This window comes from Psammomys obesus, unplaced genomic scaffold (assembly GCF_907164565.1).
Source record: "Psammomys obesus unplaced genomic scaffold, mPsaObe1.curated_primary_1811, whole genome shotgun sequence".
NCBI lineage: Eukaryota > Metazoa > Chordata > Mammalia > Rodentia > Muridae > Psammomys > Psammomys obesus.
Window position 1 is genome coordinate 7932287 of NW_026596034.1, and position 22537 is coordinate 7954823.

At 41.2% G+C, this 22537-nt stretch overlaps 1 protein-coding gene across 1 annotated transcript in view; it reads left to right on the forward strand.

Moving 5' to 3' along the window:
* Fto (FTO alpha-ketoglutarate dependent dioxygenase) overlaps nucleotides 1-22537 on the forward strand; it is a 342843-nt gene that overhangs the window by 73863 nt on the left and 246443 nt on the right. The gene's annotated exons all lie outside the window — the stretch shown is intronic.

Here is a 22537-nt window from a genome sequence, read left to right on the forward strand (position 1 = left end):
ACTGGTCAGATGGCTGCTCCTGCCACAGGAACAGCCTTTCCAGAGCCAGTCCCATTGTAGGCAGCAAGCACACCTTCAGTTGTCGGCCCCACTGCAAGCCTTTGACTGTGTGTGTTTGCTTGCTTAGGTATCAGAGCTTCACAGAGCAGCTTCCTTTCACTGCTGGAGCAGACTGCAGACGTGAGCCAGCAATTAAGCGATCATGTAATAGAAGCCTCCCAATTTGCCAGTTTCTTTTTTTAACTTCTTGGGTGGTTGGGGCACATCGTTGAAACAATTACTACATTTACTCAAGAGTTTGTCCTTTCTATTAAAAAAGATTCCAGCCAAGTGCCTCAAGGTGAAGCGGAGGGGATTGTGTAACCGAGGCTCCTGCAAACTGGTCTGTATTGTTCAAGAAGACTGATTCCTTTGTGCCTCAGCTTGGCATCCAGAATCGGTTTTAATTTAACAGTCCAGCTCCTTTAATGATCAATTCTCTATTGTGTTCTGAATTTGGTATTCTCACAGTTTACTCTCCAAGCTTCCTTGAAGAAATGGGGGCAGAGGTGTCAAAAGAGGCCTAACTACCTGGTTATAATTTCTATTTGGGTCCTAAACCCCTTCTTCATGAATGTTCCCCAGGGAGAGGACCTGGTACAAGCAAGTGCCTATATGTGTCAGGTGCTTTGCTTGCCTAATCTTTATGAAGGGTTTGGATGTGGGGTGCTTTTCTTTTTCTGTTTCTACTAAGACAGGGATAAGCACAGACCATCTTATTTCATACCTGGATTCCAGAACCCCCAGTTTGGTCACCCTGTCTTAGATTTTCACACACTTTCTGTTGTAATCTGTTCAGTTGGATTCATGGTTTAAAACTGAAAATCAAATTGTGTAACTTCTGTGCTGGAGATCTGCAGTGGCCTTCTTTGCTGGAGACAGGGCTCCTCTCACCCACTTCTCCTGTCTATGAGGACCACCTGCATTCTGTTGGACCCCAGGCTTGCTGGCCTAACTGCCTTCCTTCCATCCCCAGAGTCTCCGGGCTGGGTGCCTCAGAGCTTGGGCCCTCCCTCACTTTTATTCTGGTCTCAGCGTCTTGTGGTTTGAGTCTTTTCTGAGGCCTCTTGTTTTGTGCTTCACTGACCAGCCAGGCTTCAGTAACCTTCCTCCACTGGACCACTAGATCATCTCTCTCTCATCTATACAAAGCTTCTTTGTTAGCCCTGGCTTTTAGATTCTATTTTAAAATATATTTTGGTTTAGAATGTTCTAAGCTCTTCTCTTCTGCAAGACTTATGTTTTAAAAAGTATATTAAAGTATATGTGTGTCTATGTAGGGGTATGTGCACATGAATGTTGGATCCCTGGAACTGCAGCTATAGGCAGCTATGAGCTGCTTGACTTGGGTACTGGAAACTGAAGTCAGGTCTTCTGCCAGAGCAGCAAGTCTTCTTAATCATGGAGCCATCTCACTGTGTGGCACAATGTCCTGAGTGGCATCCACAGTTTACTTTCATAGGGTTCATGAGCCCTCAGAAACTTAGTGTAAGAATCTGAAAGGAGTCAAGATGCATGTGTTTACTTTTTTAGAACTAGGCTTGGCACTTGGCTTCCTGTAGTCTTTTAATAATGTTTCTTGAATGAGGGAATTTAGCTACTTTAAAGATTTTTTTCCCTTCATTTTGAACTTTGTAGCTTCCTTTGCTTTGGATCTGTGGTCCTGTTAGTTTCCTAATGTCGTCTGGTATAGCAGGGACAATACATACTGCTCTGGGCAATACATACTGAGTGAGAAGTTTGATCTCAGGTAAGCTGTAAGCTGTGGACTCAAGCTGTTTACGAATGTTTCTGATTTATAATAATATGTAAATGTCAGGAGACAACCATTGAGGATTGGGCCTCAAAGGCAACCTCAAAAGATTGGGCCCTGCAGATTTGGTGTGTGAAGCTTGGCTTGTGCACCCTGCCAACCTGTGTACTATTAGAGCTAGAAAGTGAAGTCTTAGAGAACTTTTAACCTCACTGCTCTAGAGTGATTAAGTTGTCAAGGGCTGGAACTGGTACCCTGCCAGAACTTCAGATGCATAGCTTTCATATCCCTTTCCAAATCAGGTGAGTATTTTTCAGGATTTTTATAAATCAATACCTTTCACTGACATCCATGAGACTTAAAAGCTTTTGAAATGAATGCAGCCCATTTTCATGACAGGGTGATGCTCATGACTGTGTGTAATTGGCTTGTTTATGAATATTGATTCCAGTCTTCTTCCATACTCCCTACGTGGAAATCCCACAGGGGTAGGAATATTCATTCCTACTCTTCTCACTCCTAACCTCATACATCATAGCTGTATAGTAAGTTATAGTTGAATGAATGAATAAGGGGGTGCTTCATTGACATTTTTTTGAGACAGCCTCACTATAGAGAACAGATAGGTCTGAAACTCTGAGGTCATCCTTGCTACCTTCAAACTTGATGCAGTTCTCATGCATTAGCCTTTTCAGTGAGAGAATTACAGGCATGAGCCATTATTTCTAGCTTCCTTGGCAATTTTAATACTGTTAGGACATTTGATATTTCAACCCATCCTTGTTGGTAATTTAGCGAATGTTAAACTTACTATATTTCAGACCTTATAACAGTCACAGAAATGACTATTTCCACATAGTACTCAACTTGAAGATAGTACTCAACTTGAAGCAGTTAAAGTACACATACAAAACAATGGCACAGTCAAGATTAGCAAATCAGAATAACAAGAGTGTGTTGGGCCTGCAGTAAATATTTTTGAAGTTTAACTGGAGTCTATGTTCCATGACTTCCTACAGTAAGAATTTTAACCCAGATGCCTTGTCCATTTTGAAGCTATACTTCTGATGGCGTGTGGGTTCAGGTTTTCAAGTCTGTAGGTAAGTGGTTTTTATACCTGGTTGGTTATCACTCTACCTTGGTAGCCTTGGTAAACAGCATGCACACCGCCCTTCAGGACCTTTTCCTGTCCTTTCTGAGTCAGTAGGACTGGTGTTGCATTGAAATCTGTACTAAAAATTAACTCAGTAGGCAGTTGTGATGAGCAGCCAAAGCTAGCAGTCTATCACCACTACCGTGTAGGTGGACACTGAACTTAAGACATGATTTTACAACTTAGCTCTCATATTTTACATTTATAATACCTTCCTCAGAGATTTTATGTGCATTTCACTGCATGATAAATCTAATAGCATGCTTGCTGGTGATGCATTCCAAAACATCTCTGAGATTGCTAGAGAGATAGTTAAAGTGGAAATATGTCTGCCTTAGTTCAGCTAGATTCAGCATATAAGTTGAATATGGGTTGGTGACATGGTAGCTTTCAGAGTAACTACTGTTCGCCCCCCCCCCCCCCCCCTTTGGTGGAACAAAGAGGTGGATTGTGCTTTCCTAGGATTTCTCTGCCTTGTGTCAGAGGAAAGATAGCCAGGCATGTGTCAGCAGACCTGCAAAGAGGTGAGCTGTCAAGGTGCTGGCATTGATAGGCTCCTCTGGGTAGAACTCAGGGCATCCTACCAGCAAAATGAAGACTAGACTTAAATGATTTCACATTGGGACATTACTTGCTATAATTGCTGAAGTGCTAAATTGGGTGTGACAAATCTAACAGATAATTGCCAAGTAGGTTTCATTACCAGTCATTGGATAGGTAAATGATGTTCCTTCTGTTAAAACTAAACTAAAAACAATGGGGACTATATTTGGAGTTAGAATTTACATACTGCAGGTATAGTCACATGTATTTAAACCATTACAGTGTGTCTGTTAACTCAGTTCATTTGCTTTCATTCATGGTCTAGAGCTTGTTGGTGTGCTATGGGGGAGAAGTTGGAAGGGGTTATGATTCAAGAGAAATTACAAAAGTAGCCAGAACTGGAAAGACCCCCCCTTTTTGAAGTGGTAAATATTAGGTAGCATTTGGACAGCAGTCATCCCTAAACACTTGTGTTAGAGTTGAGCTTTCAGCATCATCATAGCTTAAAAAGTACTTGTGGGAAACTAGTATCAGTAGATTTCATTCATTAGTAATTTGATGGGATAATGAGAATGTAAAGATCCTGCTGCAGCATAGAAAAGCTCATGGTTTTCACTTCTGCATGGGGACTCCAGCCTCAAAGCACCCAGCCTTAGTGACTGTGAAAGGGACTTTTGGTTCACACACAGTTTCACTGACTTCAGCCACACTGTTGGAAATGAAAATGATGTTGGGCTATATATTGTTATTATTTGCCCTTTGTTTATTATGGTGGTGTTATTTAACCTGCTACCACAATCAATAAGACAAAGACACCTGTTAGATTTTATAATTGCCTTATTTACCTTGGGCTGGGCAGATATTTCACCTGCTCTATCTCAGTAACCTCAGCATTCACTTTCTAGCCTCCATCCAATGCCATCTCCCGTAACCATTCCAATCTGGGCTACCTTTAATCCATGATTTTATGAATACTTGCTTTCATCTAGGCCTTTCCATGTCATTCTTGGAGTCCTTCCCCCCTTCCTCCTCTCTTCCTGTCTGTCTGTCTTTTTCCATGATTCTCCTGTCCCCAAAGCCCAGTAATCTTGGCCATGCCTACACCATTCTGCTCTGCCCAGGTTTTAGGCCTTTTAATCAACCAATCAGGTTTATAAAACAAGGATAGGTGTATCTGGGCAGTAACCAAATCTTGAGGGTCAGTAAAAGCATCAAAATATAAGCATCAGACCAACCTCCAACGTACAATTTGCCCAGAGTAGAGACAAAATTACTTTTAAATGAAAGAATGAAGAAAGTCTTCTTGGTTTTTGCTTCATGAGCATATTTTCCACTGGGAGAGAAGACAGCCCCCGAGGATACCTCCCATAACAGGATATGGAACTTTTTCCCTAGGTAGAGGGAGCTGTTTTTGTTAGGATGATTTGGGAGGGCAGAGATGAGACAGTTGCAAAAAGCTAGGAGTCATGGAATAAAGGCTACCTGACCTAGAGTGGGGAGCAAAAGGGAGTCATGATATGATAAGGCAAAAGATAGTTCCAGACTGTGGATTTTCTGTTTGTGGGAGTTCATTAGAAAGCACCAAGCAGGGAGTTGCGTGGTTCAGTAGGCTTTTTAAAAAGAGGTTGCTGGGATGTCTGTGGAGAATGGACCCGAAACAGATGTCAAGAAAACCAGGTGGAAAAGTGACACCATTCTGGGGTGCTTTGAGGGTGGGGAGAGGTGCATGGATTGGGAATGCGTACTGCAATGGAGAACATGGTCAGTGGCATCATTGGGATTCGCAAGGAAGGTGGTGTGCATACTCTTCTTTCATGCATTTCATCCCAACCACGTTTCCCCTTCCCTTCACGCCCAGTCCCCCTCTTCACCTTTTCTCTTCCCCAGATTAAAAAAAAGAGAGAGAGAGAGAGACCAAGTGGCATAAGAAGTTATAATAAGATCAGGCACAGACCCTCTTATCCAGTCTGGATGAGGCAGTAGGAGGAGAGGGCTCCCAAACTCTTTTTGGTTAGGAGGTTATTTGTCCTATGAGAGAAAAGTGCTCTTTGAAGTAGAGGTGATAGCGGTCCGTTGGGAAGCAAGCTGAGGGCTGCTGGGAGTGGCACTGCTATGGTCCTGCGGTTTCAGGCATTCTGACAGCATGCATTCAAGACGGAATGGCACTGCACTCACTTTATCTTTTGGCAGATCAGAGCAGAATGAAAATAAAATAAATCATTCAGGCTCTTTAATGAAATGGGTTTCAGAAGAGATGATCTCAATTCTAGCTTGTGTGATAATATGCTTTCTTACAAACACAAGCGTCAGTTACACATCTCAGATGTCTGAATAATTCTAGTTACCTTTTGCTTTCCTTAAGCTCAGGGATGCATCAGGACAGCCGCTGTAACTCTGGAGTTTTAATAGGTAACTGAAGCGGGGTGGAAGAGCATGAGAGCAAACTGCAGTGCCACTAGCTGCTCCGCGAAGCCCTTAGCCTTAAGCCTGTTAGATTCCCCTGCTGGTGGAGGCAAGGTAGCTGTGTGACTTGAGCACTGTCCTTCAGAAACAGCATTCTTGTCAGTATCCCACCCTCTAGCTCCTAGGGTAGCAAGCAGCCTTTGCTTTCTAACACGTGTGCCTGGGGGAAGCTTACTGTCTGCGCCATCACCCTATGGGACAAAGGGACAGTCCGGTGAAAATGGTTCTGACTAACCCGTGACTACCAGTTCCTCTTTTTTGGGAAAGACAACCAATAATTGCCAACATACTTGGATGCTGGTAGTTTTCAAATCACTGTGGAAGGGTCTGTAGGTGGAGCTTGGTTCCCACCACCTTTATGGGTAAGGAAAAAGACTGGGGATTTGCTTGTTATTAGTCACTAACTATAAATGTTCAACGTGGCTCAAACTCAAGTGTCCAACTTGAATGTAAGAATAAATAAAAGAACAGCTCTTAGAAGAAGTGCGCTCAGTGCTTCTTTTCAAGTGCCGTCATATATAGTTGCAACAGATTAAATCTGAGACCTAATGTTAAACAGAGGACTGACAATGGTAAAATGGTGGGATTAATGCTACGTTGGTAGTTAATCTGCCCAAACTTTCAAGCTTTCATTCTATTTTCATCACCCTGTAATTCTAGTGTATTTAACTAGTCATTTAAACCCCTGTCATCTTAGACTGCAGGGTGTGTTCGTGACAAAATAGACAAGTCAAACGAAATCATAGTTAAATCACACCAATGCAAAGAGAGAAGGCACAGGAGTCTAGGCTTCGTTGGACTGATGTGGGTTCAGAACAGGGATATAGCATGCTCACTTACCATTCTGCCTTGCAGAAAATCAAGTCTGGACAGGTGGTTTATTCAGTAGGATGGGTTTATTCTAGGGCTGCCCTGCTATCTTCCTGCCTTTTCTTAACCATCATGGTGGGTATCAGAAATGCTGTTTTTGTTGAGTGAAGTTTGTTTAGTGACTGGGTGAAGAGCAATAAAAGAAACAAAATAGTCTGTATTTCCTTCCATCAAATGATGTTCATTCAACATTTACAGAATATGTGGCCTGTAGGATTAAAGTATGGACTCCTTTTTTAATTGGGTTATTTGGATTGTTGATGTCTTATTTCTTGAGTTCTTTATATATTCTGGATATTAGCCCTCTATCGGATGTTGGGTTGGCGAAGATCTTTTCCCAGTCTGTAGGCTGTTGTTTCGTTCTGTTGACAGTGTCCTTTGCTTTACAGAAGCTTTTCAGTTTCATGAGTTCCCATTTATTAATTGTAGTTCTTAGAGCCTTAGCTGTTGGTGTTCTTTTCAGGAAATTGTCTCTGGTACTAATGAGTTCTAGGCTCTTCCCCACTTTTTCTTCCAACAGATTTAATGTGTCTGGTTTTACGTTGAGATCTTTGATCCAAGCTAAACACTAAAGAGGACCCTAGGGAGGATGCTTAAGTCTCATTCAGAATGGCAAACAGGATAGACACCAAAAGCAGTGGAAGAGAGGGAACAGAATGGGAGCCTACTATGGAGGATCATCTGAAAGGATCCACCCAACAGGGGATCGAAGCAGATGCTGAGACTCAGGGCCAAACTTTGGGGAGTCTTATGGAAGAAGAGGTGGGTGGGGATAGAGGGACTTGGAGGGGACACGAGCCACACAAGGAGAACAACAAAGCTAAAGGATCTGAGCCCAGGGGCTCCTGCAGAGACTGATGCACCAACCAAGGACCATGCATAGAGAGGACCTAGAACCCCTGCTCAGTCTCCATGTGGATCTCCCAAGGGGAGCAGGGACTGCCTCTATCACGAACTCGGTTGACTATTCTTTGATCACTTGCCCCAGGTGATGCGGCCTTACCAGGCCACAGAGGAAGAGGGTGCAGGCAGTTTTGATGAGACTTAACAAACTATGGGCAGATGGCAGTGATGGAGAACTCCCCATTTCAGTGGCCTAGGAGAAGGGGATAGGAGGGAAGAAGGAGGGAGGGTGGGACTGGGGGGAGTTGAGGGAGGGATCTTCAGTTGTGATATATAATGAATAAATTGTGAAAAAAAAGGTAAAATAAAAAATTAAAAAAGAAAAGGTATGGATTCCTAAGTTCAGTAATTTAAAATGTGGTGCATTTCTTTCTCCTCAATTTTTTTTCTCCTTCATTTTTGCTTTCTCTATTTTTGATTTCCTTCTCTCATCTTTGGCTATGTGCTTCTGATTAAAAAAATGAACTTTATTCATGGGCAGCGTCTACCTTCGTTATCCTAAATGCTTGGAGGAGAATTGTTGCTTCTCCCTGTGCTGTGCTTTGGTGGTTTCTAGGTCTGTTTCTGGCACAGTGTGGGGGACTTGAGGCTTGTGTCTTTTGCTTGCATGTAGTGTGTGGTGTCAGTTACGTGTACAAACACCGTCTTTTCTCCTTCGTGCACATTATGTAAGAAATGAGAACCAGGCAATTGAATAAGTTAATCACATGCCACATTTCCCTTTGGAAATGAAACATGCTAGTTTAAGACTATAGTGTGTTTGTAAAGCTGAAATATACTACAAAGAGCTTTTTAACAGTTAAAGGTTTATTATAGTTGTGTGCCTTAAAATGTTCATGCTTGCTGCCATAGTTACTCATCTGAATGTGCTCATTGACATGCCTTCAAACAGAAGATAGCCTCTGAAGCTGAGATCATGTACCAGATTTCAGCCCAGATTGAATTTTATGCATGGGAGCGATATCCTGTAAATGGAGCCATTGGCATCGTCTTGCGTGTAATGTAACTAGCAGGCAGTGCTGTGATGAACTGCAACATGAGCTAGGATCTGCAGACTATTCAGGGAACACACGCAAAACCTTCCCCATTCTTGAACTAGGTTGTTCTCCAAAAGCAACAAGTACTGCTTGTCTTTTGGGAAAGCCGTCACGGAGCTGTAAAACCCGTGGTTTATTCTTAAGATTCCTCTGCACCCTCAGCCTAGGAACACTTTACAGTTCTCTTGGAATTTGATAAAAGTTTCCTAACTTTGAAGTTAGAGGAGGCTCTCATTTTAAATTAGGCAGTTGTGATTTTTTTTCCTCTCATTTCATGATGCCAGAAAAATCATACCAGGTACCATATTTGGAGAGCAGAGCCTCGATATCCTATCTTAGAAAGCCCATCAGCTGCTCTGGATGCTGTGGCCCTAGCTTCCTGAGGTTTTAACCTCCCTTCCGTCCCCTCTCTGTCACACATACTGTTCACAGTATTTTAATACTCAAAAATTGTGGCGAAACACACATAAATCTGGCCACTTCCATGAGGCAGCGCAGTGGCCCTACACCCACTGATATTATTTTGCACTCATTACCACTACCTCTCTCTAGCATCCTTTTTCATCGTCATATACACTGCACTCTATATGCACTGCACCTTATAGACACTAAATAGCTTCTCATTTCTATTTTTTCTCAACTCGCAGTAACCATGATTATAAGTTTCTATCTCTCTTTTAAAAATATTTATTTTCTTATGTATGGGAGTTTTGCTGGTATGTATGTATGTTTATGCAGCATGTACATGCGCTGCCCATGGAAGCTGGAAGGGAGCGCTGGATCCTTGTAACTGTAGTTACAGGCAGCTCTGAGCCACCATGTGTATGCTAGAATTAAACCTGGATCCTCTGGAAGAGCAGCTAGTGCTTTTAAGTGTAGAACTATCTCTCCAGTCCTAATTTTCTACCTCTTTAAATTGAACTATTTCTAAGTATCCAGTACCATCAAAATAATATAATATTTATATTTTTGTACTTTCATTTAACATAATCTTTTCAAGATTCATCTATGTTGTGGAATGTATAAATTTTTCTCTTTTTAAGGTTGAATATTGTTCTTTGGTGTGTGAACTACAGTTTGCTTAGGATTCATGCATTATGGATACTTGGTTGGCTTCCAGTATTGCTTGTTGTGATCATGGGTGCTTTAAATCCTTATCTTTATTCAGAATAGGGTAGATAAAATAGTTTGCAAAGTAATGAAAATGAGTAAAATAAAGGAAGAGGAGCAAGGGATAGAATTTCAGATTTTATAGTTAGCCTGATGGTGCTGTTGACACAGGATTAGAAACAGAAGAAATGGTTGCATGAAAATGTAGGAAGGAAAAGGCTGAGTTTGATTTTGGTCTTGTTGAATGCCAGGTGTGTTATGGTTATTTTTATAAAACTGTGTTTCTCATTTTAGCTCTTAAACTGGCTATCACACAAATAATTGACTCTTTTATATTTATTTTAAAATAAGCTTTGCTACACAATAACTGAACAGTTATTACTCCATTCTTAACCTTCTAAGCTTCAAATTTGGCTTCCTCCCATTGTTTATTCTAGAGATACTTGCACTTTGTAGCTTTTCTGCTCCAGATCCTTCCCCTGGTGTTTCTGAGCCCTCTCTTGAGGCCCAATCCCCTTCTTCCTCCTCTAACTCCTTCTCCTCTCTGGCTGGCAGGAAGTCCAGCCCTATTCTCTCCCTTGCTCAGTGATTGGCTATAAGCTGCTTTATTGGCATACCAAGGGACAATTGGGGAGCAGTGTTTAAACAACATTAAGACAGGAGATTCTCAGAACAAGGATTGCAACCGGATATGGAGGTTACAGAAATCATCATTTAAACTACACAATAACTTTATTCTATACAGGTGTTAATGCAGATTTTCAAGGTAGACAATGTGGAGACAATTTTAAATGTAGGTTTGGGTCGAAGGTTGGGTTGTTGAGAGTTACCCTACTACATACCCTCCTAATAAGACTAGAAGGCTGCCTGAAGGATTTCTCTGCCATGATAGGCAGTGAGTCCAAGCCTCCTCTGCCTGTCTTAGGTAGCTTTGCTTAGATATTTTGACCTAACAATGACAGAAGTACCTAATGCATTAGTGTTATCTTCATGGTATAATTGGAAACAAAAACTTCAGAGCATCAAATGCAAGTATGGAAATAAGATTAAATGTATGCAAATGAAATCACAAGGTTCTACTCAATTCTTCAGTAAAGAAGTAGTGAAAATAAAGAGAGCATATTGGCTTTCTGGAATCCTGTGATAATTATTAAATAAATCATTCATTTACGTGTTTTTCTCTAGCTTTTCATTACTGCCCAACAAAACTACTAGTTGATGGCACTGTGTCAGGAGCGAAGCAATTTTCATTTTCAATGTTGTTAGGTAACTTGTGTCTCCTGTAAGTCAGTTGCTTCACTTCAAGGGGAGGCATCTACTTTCTGGTTATTCAGCACTTGCTTTGGCCCATGCAGGACTGAAGCGCAGAGGCTTATTAAATGGACCATCACTGAGGTCCCTTCTGATGACTGTGCAGTGGCAGCATGTGCATTTGCTTTCCTGGGCGCAGGTTGTTTAATAGCTAAAGCTTTATATAATTACAAAGAAATCCTGAATCCTACTGGGCTCAGGTGTGCGTATTTACACTTGGACTGCTAGTAAGAAAGTGTTAAGTTTGATTGTGCTAAAGCTGGCCAGACATGTGGTGCAGTCACATGGAGCTCTGTCCTCTGACCTTTTGATGGACTACCAAGGTGTCTGATTTCAAGTGCTAAGTTTCTTGAACATAGCTGAACTTGGCTTTTTCTTCTGAACAGGACAGATTTTGCTTCTTGGAAATGTCAGAGGAGTGTATGATTAGGTCCTCAAACCAGGATGTTTGTAGAATGGGCAGCAAAGATTTTCTAAATTCTGCAGTTACTCTCCTTAGCTTTGGTTGTTGTATTCACTTACAAAATGAAGAGTGTCAGTAAGGGGTATCTCTGTTTTCAGCAGAGGATATGCAGCTAGCTTAACGAAGTTAGCCTTTGCATGCAGTGTAGTCAGTGGGCCCAAACACTGTAAAACTTTCTCAGGGAATTCTTCTATACTATTGTGTTGCATGTACTGCTTTGATAATAATATCATATTCCTCATATATATAAACTCTCCTCCAAGGTCTAGTCCTTTCCAGTCATCCTTTAACCATACTTTTCTTTTTGCTTCACTTTAGTTGCTTTTTCATTAATTTGACGATTTTCTTCAGGAGACCTTTTTCCATTTGAAACTTGGACTGTATATTCCCCCAAATGATGATTATAATTGAGAACTTTAAAAAGTTAAGTTTGTGGGACAAGTAAGTTGGTTTCCAAGTTATCTGACGATCTAAAGTATATTATTTTGAATCTGTGGTTTTTATTTAGTTTAAAATTTTTCCATTAAAAGACAGCTTTTTTCAAACCAAGCAATATTGCAGCTAACTTGGTCGACTCCTAGGCCAAGTATTGCTATCTTAATTTAAGGAGATCAGGAAAGTGGCATGTTATCCAGGATGCATGAAGGCAGCTCTGCTGGAGACCCTGTCCTTTCCTGGGCAGCTGCTCAGCAAAAGGGGAAATGAAGGAAAGTCTGCACGATTGAATTACATAAACTCTGAGTTCATTGTCTTTACATAGTAATGGAGTAGAACAAGGAAAGGTATAAGCAGGGTTGGGAGATGGTGAGTGGAGAGTAGATAAAAGGCTTCATGCATTTCACAAAGAGCTACTTTAAATATTAATAGATACATGAAAAGTTATTAACCTGACTCACGAAGAATATAAATTGGAGCAGGGACTTTGTTTTTTATTAGTCAATTTGCCAAAAATGTATGAGTTTGGAAATAACTGGTATTTGAGTACATGAAGAAAATAGGAGTTGTCTACTAATAAACAGGTAAATTGATACCAGGAGGGCAGTTTAACTCTATGAGTCAGAAACCTTAAAAGGCCTGTGAGCCACTTTAGCCTGGTAATCTCCTGCTAAGAATCTTTATCCTAAAGTATTCTATGCCTTCCTGTTAAGGTATCAGAGTATGTGCGTGCCTTCTGCTCCAAATACAGAGACATGGCGGGGATAAGACATTAAAGGAGTAAAGGAAGACAAGCCATAGCTAGGTTTGTAGACAAGATGGCATTACACACTGGAAGGACTGAAACAGAAAGGGCATTCAGCTGGATTAAGCCTTGATCCCACAGAGCCTCTGGGTGTTGAGAGAAAGTTTAATTTAGGGTACTAGGGAATACAGGGTTACCACTGCAGATGGGCATAGAAGTACCTAACCCTATGAAACCATGGTTTACAGTGAATTTTCACTTTTTGTAAAGGGAGATTGAAAGAAGTCCCCTGGCCCCAGGAGAGCTATAATTTATTTTGGTCTGTGGGTCTTGAAAAGCAGAAGTGATATGTGTCTTCCACACTTGGAATCAGGGTGGGAAATTAGGATTAAGGGGGCAAGATTGTGCTTCTGTGTATGACATTATATAAATCTTGGTCCTGGATGGTGGGCATCCTGGGAGAAGCAAGAAAGAGCTACTGTGGAGCCACAGGTGAACACAGGTGGAGAGAGCCACCAAGGAGAAAAATAAAGACAGAAGCCTTCAAAACACAGTTCCATTAACAACTGAAAATAAGTAATTAGAGCAACAAGTAATAAAACCAACAAGAACAAAATTGCCCCACATGAAATCAATAGATTTTATGGACAAATCAAAGATTAAAGGACACATACATATTCATGATGCTCCAAGAAATAAAGGTATTATATCATTGATGAAAGCAAAAATCTAGAATTTTGCCACAGTCTGCTGCTCAACTCTCATGACTTCCTGTCATTATTGAAAGAAGAAAAGTGACCTGACCAAAATACAAGAGAAGGAAGGAAAACTCACCAACAAACAATACCAGGTAGGCAACCTCCAGTCCAGAAACAGAAACACAAGGAAAACACAAGACAACACACATCACCTACAAAGCACTCAACCTGTAAGAGTGGTCACTAATGAAGATGACCTGGAAGAACTGCCAGACAAAGAGTTTAGAAAAATGATTACAGCCGTGTTAACTCAAAGAAGATGTGAACTATACTCCTAGGAAGAGCTGAATTAGACATCAAAAGTCATGGCACCACAGGGAAACAGTTTGATAAAGAGCTAGACTACTGACAGAGAGTGCCGCAGTGTCGAGAAGAGCAACCTCATAGGCCAGACCTCCTTATAATAAAATAAAAACCTAGAGTGTTTATAAATATTTGGGAATTTCAGTTACATGAGAAAGAACCAGGTGCAAGTTTTAGAAATGAACAACACTTTCACAGAAATAAAACTGTTGACTTTGAGGCAGGGTCTTCCTATAACTGAACCTCACTTTGAATTTATGATATTCCTGCCTCAGGTCTGGTGCTGGGATTACAGGTACAAACACCATACTTACCTGAGAGAATAAACCTCAGATGGGATGAAGGTTAGACTTAGCACATTTACAAAGAAAACTGATGAGTTGAAAGAGTACTGAGAAATTCACATAGAATTTAGCTTAAAGAGACAAAAGATTAAAAAAAAAGGGCTGGACATTTGAAAGCTTGATGGAGAGGTTTCAATTTATGTGAAAACTATAGAATATAAAGAATATAGTTGAAAATATCCCTAAGTACAAGGTGAAAAGGAAACAAAAAAGGTAGACCCTGTGGATTTGTGGATGCTAGAATATAGGGGATGATGTTTTTAAAGTGCTTATGGGAAATTATACTTTGTCTGTAAAATTTGTTTTACTTTTTGTACATGTGAGCGTGGTGGTGGTGGTGGTGGTGGTGGTGGTGGTGGTGGTGGTGGTGGGTGTGTGTATGTTCATGTGCATGTAGGTGGATGTGTGTTTGGAGGCCAAAGATCAGCATCTATCTTCCTCGATTACTCACCTTGTTTTTTGAGACAGCGTTCCTCACTGAACCTAGGCTCGTTGGTTTATCTAGGCAGGCTGACCAGTGAGGCCCTCAAGATTCTCCTATCTTTGCTTTCCCAGCATTTTAGGATTGTAGGTATTCATTGCCAAGGATGGCTTTTACATGGGCCTGTGAGAAAGAGAGGAAGAGAGGGAGAGAGAAGGAAAAGGAGAGGGAGGGAGGAAGGGGGGTAGAAAGAGGGAGAGAGAAAAAAGGGAGAAGGAGGAAGGGAGTAGAAGAGAGAGAGAGAGTCTGAACTCAGGTTCTCTTGCTTGCAGGGCAGAAACTTCACTATTTCATCTCACTAGCCTAATGTGATTTTTAAATTTTAAATTTATTTTTATATGGATGTTTTGCCTGCATGTATGTGTGTGCATCATATACATGCCTGTTACCTGTGGAGGCCAGAAGAGGACATTGGATCCCCTGCAATGGGATTTACAGATAGTTGTGAGCCACCATGTGCGAACTGAACCTGGGTTCTCTGGAAGGCAAACAGGGTTCATAACCATGGAGCCATCTTTCCATTTTAATGTGATTATTTATCTGCTTAGATTTACTTCCCTTCCCTCTTCTTTTCTTTTCTTCCCTCCTTCCCCTTCTTTTCCTCCTCTCTTTTCTTTAAGGACATATAGCTTTTTGTCACTTTGTTACCTACCTTTCTGCCCTGTTATTTTATGGTTTTTTTTAACATCTGTAATATCTATCTTCATCCTGGTACAGTCTCTTGGAGTAGCATTTTTTAGCTTCACATATGAGAATCTTAGAAGAATATGCATGTGTCTACTTACAAGCAGTTCTTTGTACTCTTGTTATGTATTTTAAACTCTGTATGTTATAAATCCCACAAATCACCATTATTTTTACTTTAGTCAAATACATTCTATAAGGATTTAAATAGTAAAAATATCTTATATTGCCCATGTTGTTGCTATGTCTTATACTTTTCAGTTCTTTATGTAGATTCTGATTTACATTTCATGTTGTTTTCTTTGTTTTTGTTTTGTTATTGTGAAGATCTGCTGGTGTTTAGTTTTTCTGTGTTTACATATCTGCCAAGGTGTTGTTTTGCCATTGTTGAAGTATATCACATTCCTCTATCCTTCTGTCTGTCATGATTTCTACAGTTAATGCTATTCTTGGTTTGTTTTTTTTTTTTTCCCTATGTAAATATGCCTTTTTGTAGAGGAATTTTAATCCTGCAACATGGCTGCTCTGGCAAGGGGTCTCATCCAAAGACCTAGGTCTGAATGATTGGCTAGAATATGGACATGCCCTTAGTATATACCTTTAATCCCCTCTGGTAGTAATATAGACTTGACATACATTTAATCTCTCTGACTGGAATTTAGTACATACCTTCAATCCCCAACAAAACAACTAATTGAGGAGCAGACAGAATGATGAATCAGAGAAAGATTTGACAGAATGAGTCAGAGACAGGTTACGACCAACTTTCATGAGAACAGACAGGAAAGAGAAGCTACTTAAGAGCAGTACAGAGAGAAAGAGAGAGAGGGAGGGGAAGTGTTGCTGGAGACTGTACAGTAGAGTTTGGGAGTACAATACAGTTTCGTGCAGTTCAAGTCAGTAGAGATCAGTTGAGTTAATGCAGATCACTTTGTGGAGTTCAGAGGCAGTTTTTTCAAGCAGAGCAATTCAATGAGAAGCCATGAATCTGTCAATTTGGAGAGGAGTTTTGAGCCAGAAGAGCTGAGTTGAACTAGCCAGGCAGAGTCTAGAAAGAACTGGAAAGCTTATCCAGCAGTAAGTCTTGGAGGCTGCAAACATTCTAGGCCTAGGTTAGCATATAGAGGCTGGAGGTTGAAGCCTACAAGGTCCAGGCTTGCAGAAGATTAGATTGACTGAGGCTAGAAGCTTCCAGGCCTAGGTCTAGGGATAGTTAGATAGAAACATTCTGGGCTCAGCCCAATCCAAGTATTCATAAGGTATTCTAATTGATGTTCACTATGCTTCTTGTATGTTTATAGGCATCCCTTTCTTTAGGTTAGGACTTTTTTTTTTTATGATTTTGTTGAAAATGTTTTTTTTTTTTTTTTTTTTTTGGACGTTTGAGCTGGGAATCTTCTCATTCTTTTATTCCTATTATTTTTAGGTTTGGTCTTTTCATAGTGTCCCAGATTTCCTAGATGTTTTGTGTCAGGAACTTTTAGATATAACATTTTATTTGGCTGGATTTCTTCTATTGTATCTTCTACACCCTAGAGTCTCTCTTTCTTCTCTTGTATTCTATTGATGATGCTTGTGTCTGTAGTTCTTGTTCTCCTACCTAGGCTTTCCATCTCCAGGATTCCCTCAGTTTGCATTTTCGTTATTGCTTCTATTTCTATTTTCAGGTCTAGAACAGTTTTATTTATTTCTTTCACCTGTTTGTATTTTCCTGTATTTTTTTTTAAAGTGATTTTTTCATTTCCTCTTTAAAGTCCTCAACCATCTCATAAGGTTGGATTTAATGTCATTTTCTTGTGCTTCAGCTGTGTTAGGATATCCAGTGCTAACTGTAGTAGGATAGTTGGGCTCTGGTGATACCATATTGCCCTGACTGTTGTTTATTATGTTCTTATGCTGGCCTTTAGCCATCTGCATTTTGTGGTCATTATTGTTTTAGATGCTGACGTCTGAGTTTATCTTTGTTGGATGGGTGTGTTCTTGCATGTTTTTCCCCCCTTGGTTTCTGTTTCCTCTCTGTCTTCTAGCCTTAGTGGTCTGGGGTTCTAGTAACTTCTGAGTCTTCAGGACTAGTAGGGTATCTCCCTTGGAATTTTTGTGGCCTGCATGGCCTCTGGGATTCTGGGTACTAATCTTGTAGTACCAGCATGGCTTTTGCTGTCTGGCTACAGCTGGCCTCCAGGAAAGCAGACAGAGTTGTGGGATGGTAAATGTAGTCCACAGTGTGGGGTGTAGTTTAAGACTTTTGTGTGAGTTTTAAGGGGATATGACAGGTAAGGGCTTGGAGCAGGGTCTTACCTAGTTGTTCCTGGTGCCATCAGTCTTCCAAAATAACAGGCAGAGTTGTGGGGCAGGAAATGAAGCACAGGATTTGAAATGCAGATTACTTCTGTTGGGTGTGATTTCAGGTGTGTTGGTGGGCAGGGGCTTGTGGGAGGGGAGGAGCTTATCTGGGATCACTGGTGTCAGCAGGCCTCCAAGATGGCAAGCAGAGTAGTGGGGCAGGAAATGAGGGACAGGGTTTGGGGTGCAGTCCACCACTGTTGGGTGTGCTTTCAGGGGAGCTGGGGGGAGAGCAGTCACTCTTTTAATATTTATCTACTCACCCTGCCTTTCATGCAATATGTGATAATGGTTGCTTTGCCCTGCCTTTAGCAGTGCCTTGTCCCTTGACTGTAGGATAAGCTGAGTTTAAGCATTTGGCTCCTGGATCTTGTTCTTGCTGTTATTTAAAGTATTGCTCATCTTCATTAAGTGACTCACTGAGGATTCTTGGGATCAGTTTGGTCCTTGGAAGGTCTTGCTCTTGAGCCTTGCCAGGAGGAAGGGATCGGCAGTATTTGTGGATTAATTATCACATGGCAAAATCCTTGTGAGTGTTCTTCCTGGTGTGGTGTTTTGTGAATTAGAAGGTTTTTCTTTTGTACACTATTTTTTCCTCCAAGCCAGGGTTTCTCCGTGTGGTCCTGGCTGTCCTGGATTTGCTTTGTAGACTAGTCTGGTTTCGAACTCACAGGGATCCGCCTGCCTCTGCCTCAGACTGCTGGGATTATAGATATGTACCACCATGGCTGGCCTTTTGTATCTATTTTTAAATCTACAACTGTTAGAACAGCAAGGTCTCATAGGTTCAGGACAGCTTTGCTTTTAAAAGTTAAAAAGCAGCTTTATTTTAATTTTTATTGTAATTTGATTTTTTTTATACCCCAAAATAGTATAGGCTTTCAGTTCCAGAATCTTTTTTTCCAATTTATTCATTTTATTCACTTTATATTCTTGTAGCCCCTTCCCTTCTCCCCTCCCAGTCTCACCTCTCTCCCTCTTTCCTTCCCCCTCTCCTTTTCTTCAGAAAAGGGGAGCTCCCTTTCCCATCAACGCCAGCTCTTCAAGTTGCATCAGGACTGTTGTCTTCCCCTGTGGGCTGGCAAGGCGGTTCCATCAGGGCTAAGTGATCTAAAAGGTAGCAAGTGAGTCCGTGTCTGATACAATCCTCACTTCCCGTACTAGAGGACCCACATGAGGCCTAAGCTGCTTATCTGATACATCCTTGTAGGAGTCCTAGGTCCAGTTCATGCATGATGTTTCAGTCCCAGCAAACCCCTCTAGGTCCTGGTTAGTTGGCTCTGTTGTTTTTCTTATGGAGTTCCTGTCACTTCCAGCTCCTTTTCTCTTTCCTTCCACTATTACCCAAGGCTCCCTATGCATGGACCAATGTTTGGCTCTGAGTCTCAGCATCTGTTTTGAGGTACTGCTGGGTAGAGCCTCTCAGAGGACAACTCTGACAGGCTCCTGTCTGCAAGCTTAGCAGAGTATCATTCATAATGTCAGGCGTTGGTACTTTCTGATAGGGTGAGTCTTTGGTTGGGCCAGGTGTCTGTTGGGCATTCCTTCAATCTCTGGTCTATCTGCTCTATCTTTATCCCTGCATATCTCATAGGCATGGCAAATTTTGGGTTGAAGTTTTTGTGAGTAGGTTGGTGTTCCCCGCCATTTACTAGAAGACTAGACTAGTTAGAGAATGTCCTCTTCAGTCTCTATGATCTCTGCTAAGGAGTCGCTGCTTGAATCTCCCTTATATCCTCCTAGGAACCTACTGTGACGCTAGTCTTCAGCTTGTCACAGAGATGTCCCCACTCTCAGTTTCTCTTTTCTCTACAGGCCTTCTGTCCTCTCCCCTTTGCTCTCTCTCCTCAGGTCTGAGCTCTACCATCTTAATTCTCTGTGCCCCCAAAGTAGGTTTATTTTAACTTAAATTTAAAACTGTTATATATGATTCCATTATATTAATAATCAAAAAGGTTTTGCAAGACACATTTTTTTTCTTGTATTGGGAAGGTGTGGCGTGTGGTGAGACTGACTGTGTGTAGTCCTTGGGCAGTAAGAGTAATCTCAATATGTGACCCACTGCTAGTCACCTCACAGCTTTCCATGGACCTTGCTTTTTTCCTCTGTTCTAAGCCTTTGCAGTTTTCTTGTGTTAAACCTTAGATGATTGTTATAGCACAGCTAGTTAAGCCGTGATACACACATACATCTGTACACACACACAAACTTAGGTGATCATTACAGCTCAGCTAGTTAAACCATCAAACACACACACACACGTACACAAACCACATCTTTGATAAGATCTGTGACCTCAGACTCCTCAGCTTTCCCAGCCAAGCAGAAGCATAAACCTACAGTTTCTTGCATGCAGCCTGAAACACCTTATGATTTTGAGTTGCAGCCTTTTTTAAGGTAGGGTGGTGTGTGCCCCTTTTCTGGGGAGCTATAGAAGTGGGCCTTCTATAGCCAGCACAGAAGGGCCCTGGAGGACTTTTCTGTGATCCTCCTGTCAGGTGGGGGTGTCAGGCTCTGAGCCTGTTCTGGCTATGTGGCATTTGTGAGTAGCTTGATATATTTGTCACAAGTGTGACAGCCAAGAAGCTCGTGAGCAGCGCAGTGTGCTGCAGGGCCTACCTTTGTGGATTCACCAGGCACCGCTGACGATCCTGGGTGAGCCCATTTGCCTCCAGCCAGTGTGTTCTCATGTGCTCTGGTGACTGGCTGTCAGGCACAAAGGAACCCTCAGAGCTGGTTTTTCCCCCTCACCCCAGTGTGTTTGTCTGTGAGCTTTTCCAACAGATGCTTTATTGCATGGGCAGGAGGATATACTTCCTAAAGCAAGCCCTGAAGCACGAGCTTGTGGTTTTGTAGTGGATCCTATGGTAAGAATCAAGAGGTAATGTGTTTAAATAGGTGGTATACAGTTATGGTCAGTAGGTGGTTTGCAGTGTTGAAGATAATGGAAGCAGAATGTTTTGAATTCCTGTAGAGGAAGATCATTGCTGTTCTGTTTGCTCCATAGCTTGGGTACTCTTCTAGGATCTTATCCCTTGGCACAGCCTTTCCAGTGTAATGCCTTAAAAGTGTTTGATGGTCTGTACCTCAGCGAGCTGAGAAATACTTGTTTTCACAGTGATTTAGTTGAAGCATTAATTACAAGCAGTTCCATTATCCACTGATGCCTGTTGGCCTGGGAGGCAGTTCTCTGGATTTTTAGTCTGTTTTAGATGGAGTATGGAATTTTTCTTGAAAATGTACACCTTATACATGAATTAGCTTTAATGATGGACTCTCATGGAAAGATTTTTAAGGTTGTGTTTGTAAGGTGCAACGTCTGAATTATTCAGTGTTTAATTTTTTTGGTGGCATTTGTAAATATTGTAGTGCTTTGTGTTTATAAAAAGTCATAAGAACTAGTTAAAAGATCACGGGAAATGCAGCCTTTCCTAAGCATCACATGGAAATTGAAGTGTAGGTTTTCGTTAAGGTATTGATAGTGTACATACATGTAAGAATGTGTATTCATGGAAGTATTATTAGTTCTTTTTATCACTGTGATAGTGGCTACTGCTGAAAGAAAATAAAACATTAACCAATTAGTGGATAGTGCTCTGTTACTATTATATGTCCTTCTTAATGGTCACTGATCATACTTTAATTAGGAAGTCTTTCAGTGTTATGGGTAAGAAAATACCACCAAAATGGAAGACTGATTAAATAAGTAGAATCACATGCAAAGTAGAACATACTTTTTTATTTCTTTTGTGTGTACTAGTTACTAGATTTCTATTCCCTCTTTGTTATTTATTTGGGGTTATCATATAAAAGGTCTAGAATTTTTGGGTCAAAAAGAGATGTTTGCTCTGAACTGCTCTGGCCATGATAGGTTTGTGAGTAAAGGCTGGCTTTCCTGGGGTGGAGGGTTAATACTCTGGGCTGCCAGGTCTGGTTGGGCGGGTGGTGCACTGTATAAGATCACTGACTTCTGGAGTTGGCAGGAAATAAAACATAGTTTGTGTGTGCTCATCTGCACTCTCTTGGGTAGGCCCACATTGGTCCAGAGCAATACACCTTCCTGTTCTTAGTGTTTCATTACTTTCTAACAATGGCCCCGGTGATGCATTTAAAATTTTCCAATTTTATTTGAAAACTACTTCTTTCTGCTGTTTTTTTTCTTCCAAATAATTAGTATGAACGTGAGTATGTATGTTTGTGTGTGTTGCATTCATATATGATGTGTAAGTGCTACATGCAATCACAGGCTCTATAGATGCCTGAATATAAGGTCAAGCATTGTAAAATCTCCCGGTTGCAATCTTGTCTTTTTGCTGTTTGAAAAAGCCTTAGACAATGCTGGATGGATACTTACAAAATGGTGCCTCTTGAAATTGGAAAAGAAAGCAAAGAGGCTTAACTTAATTTTGGTGCTATTTTAGAGATGAAAGATTACTTTTAAAAAGGCCCTGCTTGGGCCTAGAGAGATGGAGCATCAGTTACAAGTACTTCTTTTTCTTCCAAAGGACGCAGGTCAAATATGCTCTTCTGACCTTTACAGGCAGTCGAGAAGCAAGTAGTGTACATACATACAGGCAGAGCATTCACACACATAAAATAAAATAAATCTTAAAAAGGAGCGATACGCTAAGTGGACATGTTCAAGTACACGTTTACAGAGTAAGCATGCCATCCACCCCAGTGGTCCCACAGTAGATAGCTGTACTTTATTTGATATTTCCAGGGCTGGTATCACAGAGAACGTAAGTGTGTGCATCCATGGTCCTTTCTACCTTTGCACCTCTCTGCACATGTTGGCT